Raw genomic sequence first — 13,932 nt, forward strand, 5'->3', positions numbered from 1 at the left:
GTTGATCAACCCCGTGAGATGTCGGGAATGTCATGGAATTCAATTCAGAGAATTTTATGCATAAGAGAAGGGTTGCAGCCAGATGCGTCCCGCGCCTTCTCACAGATGAGCAAAGGGAGCGTCGACTTCAGGCATGTTTTGAGCTTCAAAACCAGCTCGAAGAGGGCACTGCATTTTTTTCCAATTTTTTTCGTGGTGCTATGGATACGAATCAATAGGAATATGAAAGGAAAGGGTTTTGCCACTGTGGAGGAGATGAGAAAAAAACGCTGGAAGGCCTAAAAGACATCCCGATGAGTGAATTTAAAAAATGTTGTGAGCAATGGAAGAATCATTTGGAGAAGTGCGTTGTAGGAAAAGACGAATACTTTGTGTGTGTGATAAATATTAAAAGCAATGGGAGTTTTCACCCCTAATTTCCCCAATCAACTCCATGATGGAAGTGACTGGACAGTTGGACTGAACGTGTGTGGATCTCTGTGGGCAGTTTAAACCGGAGCATAACTGCATAAAAAGAAGAACTAGTAAAGCAAAACAACTCAACAACAAGGCTCAATTCCGGTTTAGGTCAACCGCCGGTTTTATCCAGGGGAAAACCTACCTAACATACCCAGAAATCAAACGCACCATCCTATCACTATGGACGTTAACCGAAGTTATCGTGCTACGGAAATTCCACCACTCTGAAGTAGTAATCATATAGAACAATATTTACGTGAATGCAAAAATGTATTTGAAACTAAGTATTACAATGGGAACAAGAATATATTTCAACCCTAAATATACTAGTCATCTAGAACAATAACCAAATCGCCTTCTTCGTCGCTTACAAAAATATCCGTCCGGTTTAATTCTGACTCTTCAGGATCTGTGTCATCGTCGATAGCTATGCATTCTATCTTTGGAGAGTCCACGTTTGATTCAGCTTCTTGGAGAGGCTCAGATGACTCTTCTCCTGATTCTACAATGCCTTTCGGGCTCCCCGATTCTTCAGGGTCTGTGTCATCGATAATAGCTATGCATTCTACCATTGGGGAGTCCATAATTCCTGCAGCTTCTTCGGCAGGCTGAGATGAGTCAGATGACTCTTCTCCTGATTCTACAATGTCTTTCGCCTTCCCCTTTTCTTCGCTACTCTTATTCAAAAGATAGTTGAAATCTAAGGTAGGTTCAGACGTACGCCCAATATATTTGAAGGTGATGGGAGCCATCAAACAAGGATACTTGAAATTCGCATACTCTGGTACGTCATTGCGGGTAGGTCCTTGGATCTTATTTTTCGGTTGATACAATTTTCTAACTCGAGCTGGACCCTGACTTCTCCGATACACATCGTCCATCTTCCTCTTTTTCGTTTGATGAAGTTTATCGACTAAATCGAAATCTTTCAACCTGCTGTCTTCCTCCACATTTTTCCGTTTCCGTTTTTTGTTGTCAACTTGATTTGCTTCTTTCAGGACATCTTCTATGTACCTGCGGATATCTTGATCAATTGTAACATTTGATGCCATTTTCAAAGTTTTGTTGATTAGTTGAAGAACAAAGCTGTAATGCTGCCTTATTTCAACTCGCAGATATTTATAGTTGGATCTTGGTCCAATTAAGATTAATTTAGGCAATAGGTAAGTCCTTATAAGATCTTTAAAAAAGTTCGAACATAATTAAAACATCTCTTTTAAAATATAATAATTTTTCAGGAATTTGGTTTAGTTCCAGATTTTAGATTTCCTGCCAAATATTTCTCGGGTGGATATTGTAATTTTTTGAATTTCTGGAATGACTGACATTGAGGTATCTGAAATCCACTCACATTTTGCCATGTTGTTAAGTTACCATGAACCGTTATGTGTAGCGTAAGACGTTGACTAGACCAAATTTGCCGAGAAACTTGCACTCCTACTCCATTGTCCTGCACAGCTTATGTAGATTGACCAACTTACCGGCCATCGTATGATAGTTAACGCTATTGCAAGCACCAGTTCGCATTAGAATTGTCACCCTTTCTCAGCAAGTAGCCTATCCACTCCCAATTTTTGATCAGCACGCCCGGTATCTGAATGAAGTTGTCCATTTCATATTTGCGCAAGCGAGATGAGTTGAGGCAGACACGAGCTGATAAAAGTTTGAAGTTTTCAAAGTGGTGAATGAGCCTACAGGAAACCGCGCTTGACAACTGGCGTTCTTTGCGATTGACGCATCAAGGCAGCGTTGTTCACCCTGTGGCTCCCTATGATTCCGAATGCTGGGCAGCAAGATAGTAAATGTCACCTCACGGCAATGAAGGCGAAGCCAGTACATTGGATCAGTGGTCAGGTTATAATCATATCCGAAATCAAGACTTTCGCGATCAATATGGCGCTGGCAAGAAGCTGACATTGCCCTATTGATAATCTTGAAAGGAAAAGGCTAAAAAGCCCCCAATTCCCAAACAAAAATTAAATCATTAGAGGTTTGCCGTTTGCTGTATCCTGGAACGTGAAAATCTAGATAGCTTGATAAACCAAAAGCAGACTAATTTTGGACCATCCTACACTGGCCAATGCTACTTTTTCAACCTTTGTTCCTTTTAACTGCTAAGTCGGTTCGTTTTGATCGGTTTCGTCATTTCACTTGGTTTAAGACCTGGTCTGGATAGAGCCATGATGTTCTCAACTCACCATTCAGCATTTCAAGGCATTGTTTTTCTGGGCCGACCTTTTGATCTTTTCCCATCGATTTCGATGTTCAGACCAATCTTGGCAAGCCGGTTCTCATCAGTGTGGATACACCATTGGCCCAATCTTAATCTCCATTACCGAGAGGCACCTTTCCTTATCTTTTATAAACGGCCAACACTCGGAACTATTAAGGGCGAATGGGCAGATGGCACTGCGGTAAATTATGGAATGGAGACATTCGCTAATACGTCAATCATAAAGAATGCCAGTTGTGGAACGCATGTATTTCATAACGCAGTCGAATGATAGCGTTGATTCTTTGGATGATTTTGTAGCAGTAGTAATATTTTCATCGATTTTGAGACGACTTTAAATAGCGTGAACAGGAAGTAAATTTGCAATGCTCTACGCAAAGGGCTGTTCCGAAGAAACTAATAGCTATTATCAGAGTGACATATAATGAGCCAGAGTTTCACATGCTGCATCTAGATAAAATTTCAGGGCGATTTGGAGTTGAAAATCAAGTTCAACAAAGTGGAGGGTTTCAATGGATCATGATATCTCCCCTTCAACTTTGAGAATGACATCTGCTTGCTCTCTCACCAAGTCATGGAGAGGTAAGTAAAGCTTCAGCCCGCCTCTCCATGACTCCCTGAGAAAGCAACAAACACAAAAAAAAAGGGTTATCAGTGTGACGAATCATCGCAGAACGTCGAGTCCTCCAATCAGCTCTCAATCCGCTTTGACTGGAAATGCAGATGCATCCACACCAATATAAAGTTGAGGTTATTTTGTACCAAAGCTCGCATTATACTGGGCTGCACATGAAGATGAAGCACTGTGTGTGTGTATGGTGGGGGAGAAGCTGCAGCTTCTGAGCACTCAGGCCGTGTTGGCCCATTATACTCGCCTCCCTCGTCCAACGGACTATTCCGGATTCGTTAACGTATCGCAGGATTTCCGTTAATGGATGTGATGCTACCCGGCGCAATTGGAGGACATCGGCACCAAAGATCTATGCCTGATGCGTCCATAGGCGGGGCATTCACATAGGAAATACTCCGTGGATTCCGCTTCCTCATTATACGAGGGACACGTATCATCTTCGGTAATTCCTATTCTGAACATATGCCCAGCTAGTGAATTATGGCCTGTCAGAATGCCCACAATACACCTGCAAGTCCTCCTGCTTTTCGACAGGATAAACTTTGCGGTACGTATGTTGGGTTCTGGCAGGAAAAGTTTGGTGTGTCGAGCAGCATTTAAGCTCTGCCACCTGTTATGACCTGTTATGGGAAACTTGTTCCCAGTTTTTGAAAACAGATTTAGTCAATGCTACTGATACCCCAATTGCTGGCTCCGGTCCCGGCATAGGGGAGATTGACCCCTCTTTCGTTAAAGCGTCAGAGATTTAATTTCCCTCTATGCCACAGTGACCAGGTACCCAGAGTAGTTCCACCGTATTGAATCTAGACATAGAGTTCAAACGGTTTCTGCATTCCTGAACGATTTTCGAGGTTATCAAAGGACTGCTCATTGTCCTCAGTGCAGCTTGACTGTCTCTGCAGATTGCGATGCGCCTGCCCTTTAACCGCTCGTCAATCATCCAGTTTGCCACCCTTAGCATCGCATATTGTTGCATATTGTCTCGTTTTTATTCGAGAGGTAGACTCCGGCTCCAGAACCCTCTTGTGTTTTTGAGCCATCAGTGTAGAAGACTTCCGTATATCCCGCCACGCATTCCTCTGGGTCTTCCCAGTCCTCTCCACGCTTCAGGGTAACTACATATCTTCTACCAAACAGATGTATGGGGACACGAAAATCGGAAGGCATTGTAAGAACTGGATTTAGTCCTCCCAGTAACTCTTCCAATGCTCTGTGCCCCCCACATCCGTTGTTTTCCCATAGATCTAATCGAATTAGCCTATGAGCTGCTCTCATTGCAGTGCTTTGAATAAATATATCCAGGGGCTGCAAATTGAGTAGTGCATTCAGAGCTGCGCCGGATGTCGTGCTCATGACACCAGTGATACCCAGACAAACAGTTCTTTGCAGTGCGTCTAGTTTACGGTGAAAACCTTTTTGTCTCACCTTAACCCACCACACTACGGATGCAAGAGATGAAGCACTACTGTCACTCGAAAACTCCAAGCCTTTGTTAGAACCTGTCTCCGCCGGACCATAGGTGTAGTCTGACCCGAGAAAATTTCCAACGAAAATCTGCGCCGGCATGAGAGCGAGAGGTCCCCAATGAAACCTCCTTCCTCGGCCTAAAGTTCTCGAAAGCTTGTGTATGCTCCCTGTTTCCCACCGAAGTCTGGTCTTCGTTGGATCGCTGACAGAGTCTTTTCGCCTGAAATCATGTCGCCCGCAAGATGTCGATATCATCGATCAAACAATAGTTTAGCTGTCTATTGGCGAAAAAAACGACGGACCCGGCAACGACAAAGGAACAACGATTTGCGCATTTTCTCATGGAACGTGCGCTCCCTGTACAGAGATGAAGCTGATAAGCAGCTAGCCGATACCCTGTCCCAATATAGGGCTGATGTAACTGCGTTGCAAGAGATGCGATGGACAGGGACCGGTTTCCTGGAGAAGAGCCACTACACCATATATTATAGCGGCCATCCAGTAAACCATGTGCTCGGAGTAGGTTTCTTAGTCAGCCAAAAAATGAAACCTGCTGTTATCGGCTTTGAAAGTATAAGCGAACGGCTATGCACTCTGCGCTTGCGAGGCAAGTTTAGAAATATAAGCCTCATAAACGTTCACGCCCCTACAGAGGAGACTGCAGAGTCGGAGAAGGATACCTTCTACGAGGCAGTAGAAAGAACCCTCGAAGCCTGTCCCAGATATGATATCAAAATCATACTTGGGGATTTTAACAGCCAAGTAGGGAAGGAGCCCTTATTCAGGCGATACGTTGGCTCCCATAGCTTACACGAAAAAACAAATGATAACGGACTGCGGACTATTCAATTAGCAGGGTCACACGAAATGGTTGTTGGAAGTACCTGGTTTGCGCGGAAAGCGGTCCACAAACATACGTGGGCCTCTCCAGACGGGACCACTTTCAACCAAATTGACCACGTGTTGATCGAACGCCGCCACCTCTCAGCCTTGATGAATGTCAGAACATATAGGGGGGCCAATATAGACTCGGATCACTATCTCATTGGCATGGTGCTCCGAGCTCGAATAACAATACCACCTAGAATCCCCTCTGACAATCAGGTGAGAGTGAACACTGAAGCCATCCACAACGCAACCCTCCGCGACACCTATAAGAGGGAAATCGATGCCGCAATAACCGCAGTCAATAGAGGACCTGGAGATGAAGCATCAACTAATGATCTTCACAACCACCTGAAGAACGTTATCATGGATACGGCCACAAATATACTTGGCCCCAGCCGCAAAAGGAGTCGGAACGGCTGGTTTGACGATGAATGTAAGCTAGTAACGGAACGGAAGAATGCCGCATACCGAGTAATGTTGCATTCTCAAAGAACGCGGGCACGCGCAGAGACTTATCACGAACTCCGTCGAGCGGAGAAGCGTCTTCACAGACGGAAAAAGGAAGCCTGGGAGAACCAACAAGTCTGTGAACTAGAAAAGTACAGGGAGCAACCGCACCAGGCGCGCAAGTTTTGTCAACAAGTCAGCAGGATGAAGCCTTATACACCTCGATGCTCATCCTGCCGAGACAAAGAGGGAAATCTGATTTCCGACAAGATGGGCATATTAGAGCGATGGGTTGAGTACTTTGATGAGCTACTGAACAATCAGAACATCGGCGAGTTGGAGGTCCCGCCAACTGAAGACGACGGACAAATACTGCCACCACCAAGTTCAGGAGAAACAGTCCGTGCAATTCACCGGCTAAAAAATCATAAGTCGCCAGGAGCCGATGGAATTACAGCCGAATTGGTTAAATATGGAGGCGACCAGTTACACCAAGTGGTTCATCAACTTGTGCTCAAGGTATGGGACAGCGAATCAATGCCTGACGATTGGCAGCGAGGCATAATCTGTCTCATACATAAAAAGGGAGATATCACACAGTGCAGCAATTATAGAGGTATCACGTTGCTGAGTACCATCTATAAGATATTCTCCACTATCTTGCTAGGCCGGATAGCCCCATACGCCCAGAACATCATTGGCCCATACCAAAGAGGCTTCACTCCAGGCAAATCAGCAACAGATCAGATTTTCTCTGTGCGGCAAGCGATGGAAAAACTGTTGGAATATGGACAACAGTTGCACCATCTGTTCATCGACTTTAAAGCCGCCTATGATAGCATAGCCAGGGTAAAACTGTACACGGCCATGAGGGAATTCGGTATCCCGACGAAATTAATAAGACTGACTAGGCTGACCCTGACCAATGTGCGAGGCCAGATAAAAGCAGCAGGATCACTCTCAAGACCATTCGACATCAACAACGGTCTACGACAAGGGGATGCGCTATCATGCGTCCTCTTTAACCTGGCCCTCGAGAAGGTGATCCGTGATGCTGAGGTGAATGCAAGAGGTACGATCCTCTTCAAGTCCACCCAACTACTGGCCTATGCTGACGATATCGACATCATGGGAAGAACCACCCGAGACGTTCAAACTGCCTTCATCCAGATCGAGCAGGCGGCGCGAGATCTTGGGCTGCACATCAATGAAGGCAAGACAAAATACATGGTGGCAACGTCAGCACCGAAGACGAATCAACCAACAACATCAAACCGCACTGGTCAAACACAAACACGAACAAGAATAAGGATAGGGGAATACAACTTTGAGACCGTTGACAATTTCTCCTATCTAGGGTCGAAAATCACAACCGATAACAACTACGATGATGAAATCCGCGCACGGTTGTTGTCAGCCAACAGAGCCTACTTCAGCTTACAAAGACTGTTCCGCTCGAAACGTCTCACCATAGGGTCAAAGCTCTTACTGTACAAGACTATGATCTTGCCAGTCCTCATGTATTCCTCGGAAACTTGGGTTCTTAGCAAGAAAAATTGCGAACTCTTGGCCGCGTTCGAGAGAAGAATCCTCCGAAGAATTTTTGGCCCCCTACATGAGGATGGACGATTCCGTAGCCTACATAATGACGAAATCTATGAGCGATACCATGACCGTCCGGTTGTGGATAAAATCCGGCTCAATAGGTTACGGTGGGCGGGTCACTTAATCCGTATGGATGAAGATGATCCCACCCGGAAAGTCTATAAGGGCAATATCTATGGCAGGAAAAGAAGACGAGGCAGACCCTGCCTAAGATGGAGCGATGGCGTGGGCCAGGACGCCAGACAGCTTTTAGGGATATCGAATTGGTGGACCTCGGCGCAAAACCGGGATGTCTGGAGTTCCTTATTAAGGCAGGCCTAGACCGGATACCGGTGGTTGCGCCGTTGATGATGATGATGATGATGATTGGCGAATATTTAAACATTTTCACCATGGATGATTTCTAGCTGCACGTCCACAGGAACGCATCCCCTCACATGACCTATTTTCGATCTGAGGGAGAATTATCTGATGGTGGCTGTGGGTTTAGTCCCCGTCAACAAACCAGACCATTCTCCTCGCTAATGTTATACTCATATATGTATGTCAAAACGACTATTAAGCCTGAACCTGTTTTGAGGAAAGTCGACTTATTTTCAGTGTTTGAAGCAGCTCTGTTAAAGCCTCGAGCAGGTCACGCCCCAAAGAAAAGGGACTACAGGCTTGCCTGTCAGAGTCTTCTCCTCCCCCTCTATCAGCAAAAGCGGAAGGGAAGCTGGTAATGTGGACGAACTGGTCTAATTTCGGTGTGAGGAAGCAGAGCCATGCAGCCCGCACTCCGTGAACCTGGGAAGGTTTCTAACCGGCGACAGCGGAAGGCGCTGAGTTTGTTGAGAATGAAGACATGGACGTTGCTACACCATCAAGTATGGCGGTATCCAGAGAAACCGGAACTTTTGGCGGAAGATGAAGGCAAGCTGGTGAGATCCACATTGAACGCAGCAGATTTTTCAATAAGTGGCGGTTTTCATATTAAACTGAACTTATGGCTGTAAACATAAGACTTAGTCAAATCAACCTGCAGCATGCCAAAGATTCTTCCTATCTACTGTCGGCAAAGCTGGCAAAGTTCCAGGACTGTCCTTATATATTTCTGGTTCAAGAGCCATGGGTTCCTTTTAATAGAATCTGTGGTATTGGATCTGTCAAGGGAACTAAGATCTTCTTCGATGAAAGATGCTCGAGACCGAGGGCCTGCGTTCTGATGTCAAAATTATTAAAGGCAACCATGCTGAGATAATTCTGCTCCCAGGGCCTTATTGCAGTCAACTTACAATACCAGGTTAATGGTAAGAGGAGAAACGTTATAGTTGCTCTGCTTACTTACCCTATGAGTCTTTGTGTCCTCTGCCGGTACAAGAACTGATGGATCTGGTAGTGTATGCAGAATCAAGTGGGCTTGAACTTTTAATAGGTTGTGATGCGAACGATCAGCATATTTGTTGGGGCTGTAGCAAATGCAATCCTAGAGAAGATGATTTTATCACAGCTGGTCTGATGACCGCGAACGTAGGAGCGCCCCACGTTCGTGGGGCCAAGAAGAAGTAAAGTAATTGACCTAACAATATGCACTTCAAAGTTGTTAGAGTTAATTAGAAACTGGCGAGTGCTAAATGGAGTGAAGTCTCACTCTTAGATCGCCGCTAATTAAAATTTAGTCTGACTATTGCAGGCGAACAGCCTGTAACACAAAGACAATAAGGCAATAAAGTGGGACTCCCTAGGCGACTAAGGACTCCTTTGGCGATAGAAGATCAATTGGAAACTCTGATTCGAATAGTTTTAGAGTGTTTGGAAGAGGCTTGTCCTATTTCCCGAGACCAATACGGTAGAACGGTTCCCGTGGGACTGAACTGCAACTCAGGAAATCAACCAGACGACTTCTAAATCGTGCTTCCAAAACCAATAAGAATAAAGACTGGTTAAGAGAATTGGTAGTTTTTATAAACCTTTCAACACGAAGGTGTTGCATGACTCTGCGAGAGCGGTTGCTACTTGAAAGCACCTGACACAGATAGCATCTACCCAGTTATGCTAAAAGAGGGTATAGAGGACTTACAGCAACTTCTAAGAAATATTTTTCGAGGATGTTTTGCTCTGGGCTGCGTGCCTCCCTCTTGGCAGAAGGTGAAGGTAGTCTTCATACCTAAGCCTGGGAAAGTTGACTATTCATATCCAAAGGACTTCGGGCAAATCAGCTAAAAATCATTTTCGGTGAAATGTCTGAAGAGACTCGTTGAGCGTTACATTTGCGAGAAGGCTTTCGGCTTAGTCGCACCCACTAAATGAAAACCAACATGTTTACCAACGTGGACAGTCCTGCAAGTCTGCTCTTGACTCTTTGGTTTAAAAGATAGAGGACACCACTCTGAAAGGCAAGTACGCAATGGAGGTGTTCAGGGACATTCAAGGAGCATTTGGATGTACGCCCTTACTCCTCTCTGATGCCGCCAGAGAGCATAGTGTTGATGAAACTCTAATTCAGTGGATCGACGCTATCCTAACGCAGAGATTGCAGTGTGCTGAAGTGGGTATTGATAGCTGCCTGATAACGGAAGCGTTGAAAGGCTGCCCTCAAGAAAGTATGCTATCGCCACTTCTGTGGAGAATGCTAGTCGACTCACCACTAGCTACAAGCTTATGCGTATGGCGTGGCTGTGCGGGTTGTTGGTTGAGTACATACCGCGCCGTTGATCTGATTGATAATTGGTGCCTCAGGCATGCACTTTCAGTAAATCCAAATAAAACCACAATGGTATTATTTACAAAAAGGAGGAAACTGAATGGTCTTTGCCTTCGAGAGATGAGGGGTACAACTTATTAACTCCCCGAAGAAATGAAATATCTTGCAATCATTCTAGACAAGAAGTTTGTTTGGAACTAACATGTAGGGATAAAAATGAAACGAGCTTTCACAGCTTATAGACTGTGTAGGCGGTCCTTTATCTCGACATAGGGACTTAAGCCTCGGGTAGTAATGCGGATATATGTATGTTGCTATTATTAGGCCGATGTTCGCTTATGCATCCCTAGTATGGTGGGTTAAGATGAAATAAAAGAGTTTTCGCTGTAAACTAGCCATACTGCAAAGAACTGTGTGTCTAGGTATCACCGGTGCCATGATCACGACATCCGACGCACCTCTGAATACATTACTCAATTTCCAGTCCTTGGATTTGATTATTCAGAGCACTGCAATGGGAGCAGACTAATTCGATTAGATCTATGGGGAAACAATGGACACGGGGGCACAGAGCATTGGAAGAGTCCTTGAGAGAACTCAATCGAGCTTTCCCAATGCTTTCCGGTTCTCAGATCCCCGTACATCTGTTTGGTAGAAGATATTATGTTATCTTGAAACGAAGAAAAAATTGGGACCAGAACAATGCGTGTGAGTATATACTGATGTCTACTACACCGATGGCTCAAAAACAGAACAGGGTTTTTGAGCAGGGGCCTACCTCTCGAATAAAAACGAGAGGTGGGCTTTTCCCTTGAGACAATATACAACTGTCTTTCATGCTGAAGTGTATGCCATCCTAAGACAATTGGGGTGCCAGTAGCATTAGCTAATGCTGCTATCAAAACTGGGAACAAGCTGGTGGCTGAACCTTAATGGTGCTAAACACGCCAGACTGTCGTTCCATGGGGGAGTTCGTTAATGCGTTGGTTAGGGGGCAAAAACGATAAGAAACTTAAGAGATATAGCGAATATTTCACCGTAGTTCTCGACCATATAACATCTAGTGAAATTCCAGTTTTTTATGGATGGAATGGCTAGCCACCGTAACATACGGATACGACCTAATCTTCAAAACATAGGTAAAATCATCTCGGCCGTCAATGCACTCAAGTGGGCAAGACCATTGAGCTTGACGATCTTTCGGTTATTCATCCGTAAATCCTTGAACTTGCTAAAGAAAATCTTGAAAGCTTGATCGACAAGAAGCAAGCTAGTTTCCATTTTAGACCTTTCTACACGAGCCACATCAATACTTCTTTGCTGCCATATCGCTTGGTTTAAGACCTGGTCTGGAAGGATCCACGAAGTTCTCGAATTACCATTCAACGTATCAGGCTATCGATGTTTGCGCCGGCCTTTTGGTTTTTTCCCATCGATTTCGATGTTCAGACCAATCTTGGCAAGTCGGTTCTCAAAAACGCGAATTATATGTCCACGCCATTGGTCCAAAGCATCATCTTAGCCCCCATTACCGTGAGGCGACGTTGCTTGTCTTTTATAGTCGGGCAACATGCGGAACGATAGAGGTCGACAGGGCGGATGACACTGCGGTAAATTATGGATTGAAGAATGCCAGTTGAGGAATGCATTCAAGAATCGCGTAACCGCTGATACGTGAATGAATTTCGTAACGCAATCCAGTAATAGCATTGATCCTTGGCATAATTTTGTAGCAGTAGCAATGTGCGGCGTACAGATCTCCGCTTTGCCTGCTGCTCATCGATTTCGAGCAGGCTTCAGATAGCGTAGACAGGAAACATATCCGGAATGCTCTACGCAAGGGGGCGTTCTGAAGAAGCTAATAGAAATTATCAGGGTGACATATGGTGGCGTAGAGTATCACGTCCTGCATCTAGCTAAAATTTCAGTGCGACTTGAAGTCGAAAATCAAGTCCAAAAAAAGTTGCATTTTGGCGGCGATACTACTCCTTGTTGTTAGCAGTGACGTCTACCTTGTTTGGAGAACGGGCAGTTTCAATGGACCATGATATCGCTCCTTCAACTCCGAGGATGACATCTGCTTGCTATCTTACGGAGTCATGGAGACGCAAGTCGAGCTTCACCCCACTTCTACTTGCCTCTCCATGACTCCTTGAAAGAGCAACAAACACCAATAAAACTAAGGTTATCAGTATGACCAGTCGTCGCAGAACGTCGAGTCCGTCAATTCACTTTGGCTGGAAATATAGATACCTCTACACCAATATAAAGTTGAGGTTATTCTGCGCACATGGAGGTAGAGCACTCCTCTTACTCGAAAACTCCAAGCTCTCATTAACACTTGTCTCCGCAGGTTTATGGGTGTAGTTTGAGCCGTGAAAATTTCCAAGGAGGAAGGCTAGCATGTAGGCGAGGGGTGCTCAAGAAAACCCCCTGCCCTACTAGAAAGCTTGTGTATGCTCCCTGTTTTCCACCGGAGTCCGGTATTTCTCTGGATCGCTGGCAGAGTCTTTTTGCTTGAAAGAGTCGTCACTATCATCATCAACGACGCAACAACCGGCATACCGTCCAGGCCTGCCTTAGTAAGTAACTTCAGACATCTCGGCTTTATGCCGAGGTTCACCAATTCGATATTCCTAAAAGCTGTCTGATGACCTACGCCATCGCTCCATTTCAGACAGGGTCTGTGGCACCTTTTTTTCTACTATAGAGATTGCCCTTATAGGCTTTCCACCCATATGGATTAGATGACGTGCCTACCACAACCTGTTGAGTCGGATTTTATCTACAACCAGGGGGTCATGGTATCGCTCATAAATTTCGTTGTTATGTAGACCACGGAATCATCCATCCTCATGTAGGTGGCCAAAAATTCTTCGGACGATTATTCTCTCGAATGCGGCTAAGAGTTCGCAATTTTTCTTGCTAAGAACCCAAGTTTCCGAGAAATAGATGAGGACTGGCCTAATAAGAGCTTTGATCCTATTATGAGACGTTTCGAGCGCAGACAGACTTGGTAAGTTGAAATAGGCTCTGCTAGCTGCCAAAAACCGTGAGAGTGATCCTGCTGCTTTTATCAGGCCGCTTATATTGGTCAGGGTCGACCTAGTCAGTCTTATCAATTTCTTCGGGATACCGATTTCACTCAGGGTCATGCACAGTTTTATCCTGGCTATGCTACCATAGGCGACCTTGAAGTTGATGAAAAGATGGTGCAAGTGATGCCTTTATTCCAACAGTTTTTCCATCGCTTGCCAACTAGAAAAAATATGATCTGTTGCTGATTTGCCTGGAGTGAAGCCTCTTTGGAGCAATTATGTCCTGGGCTTATGGGTCTATCCGACCTAGCAAGATAGTGGAAAATATCTTACAGATGGTACTCAGTAGCTCTATAATTGCTTCACTGCGTGATATCTGCCTTTTTATGTATGGTACAGACAACGCCTCGCTGCCAACCATCAGGCTTTGATTCGTTGCCCCACACCTTGAGTATAAGTTCATGAACCGTTTGGTGCACAT

The sequence above is a fragment of the Hermetia illucens genome, chromosome 4 (genome assembly GCF_905115235.1).
Source record: "Hermetia illucens chromosome 4, iHerIll2.2.curated.20191125, whole genome shotgun sequence".
In the NCBI taxonomy this organism is placed as follows: Eukaryota; Metazoa; Arthropoda; class Insecta; order Diptera; family Stratiomyidae; genus Hermetia; species Hermetia illucens.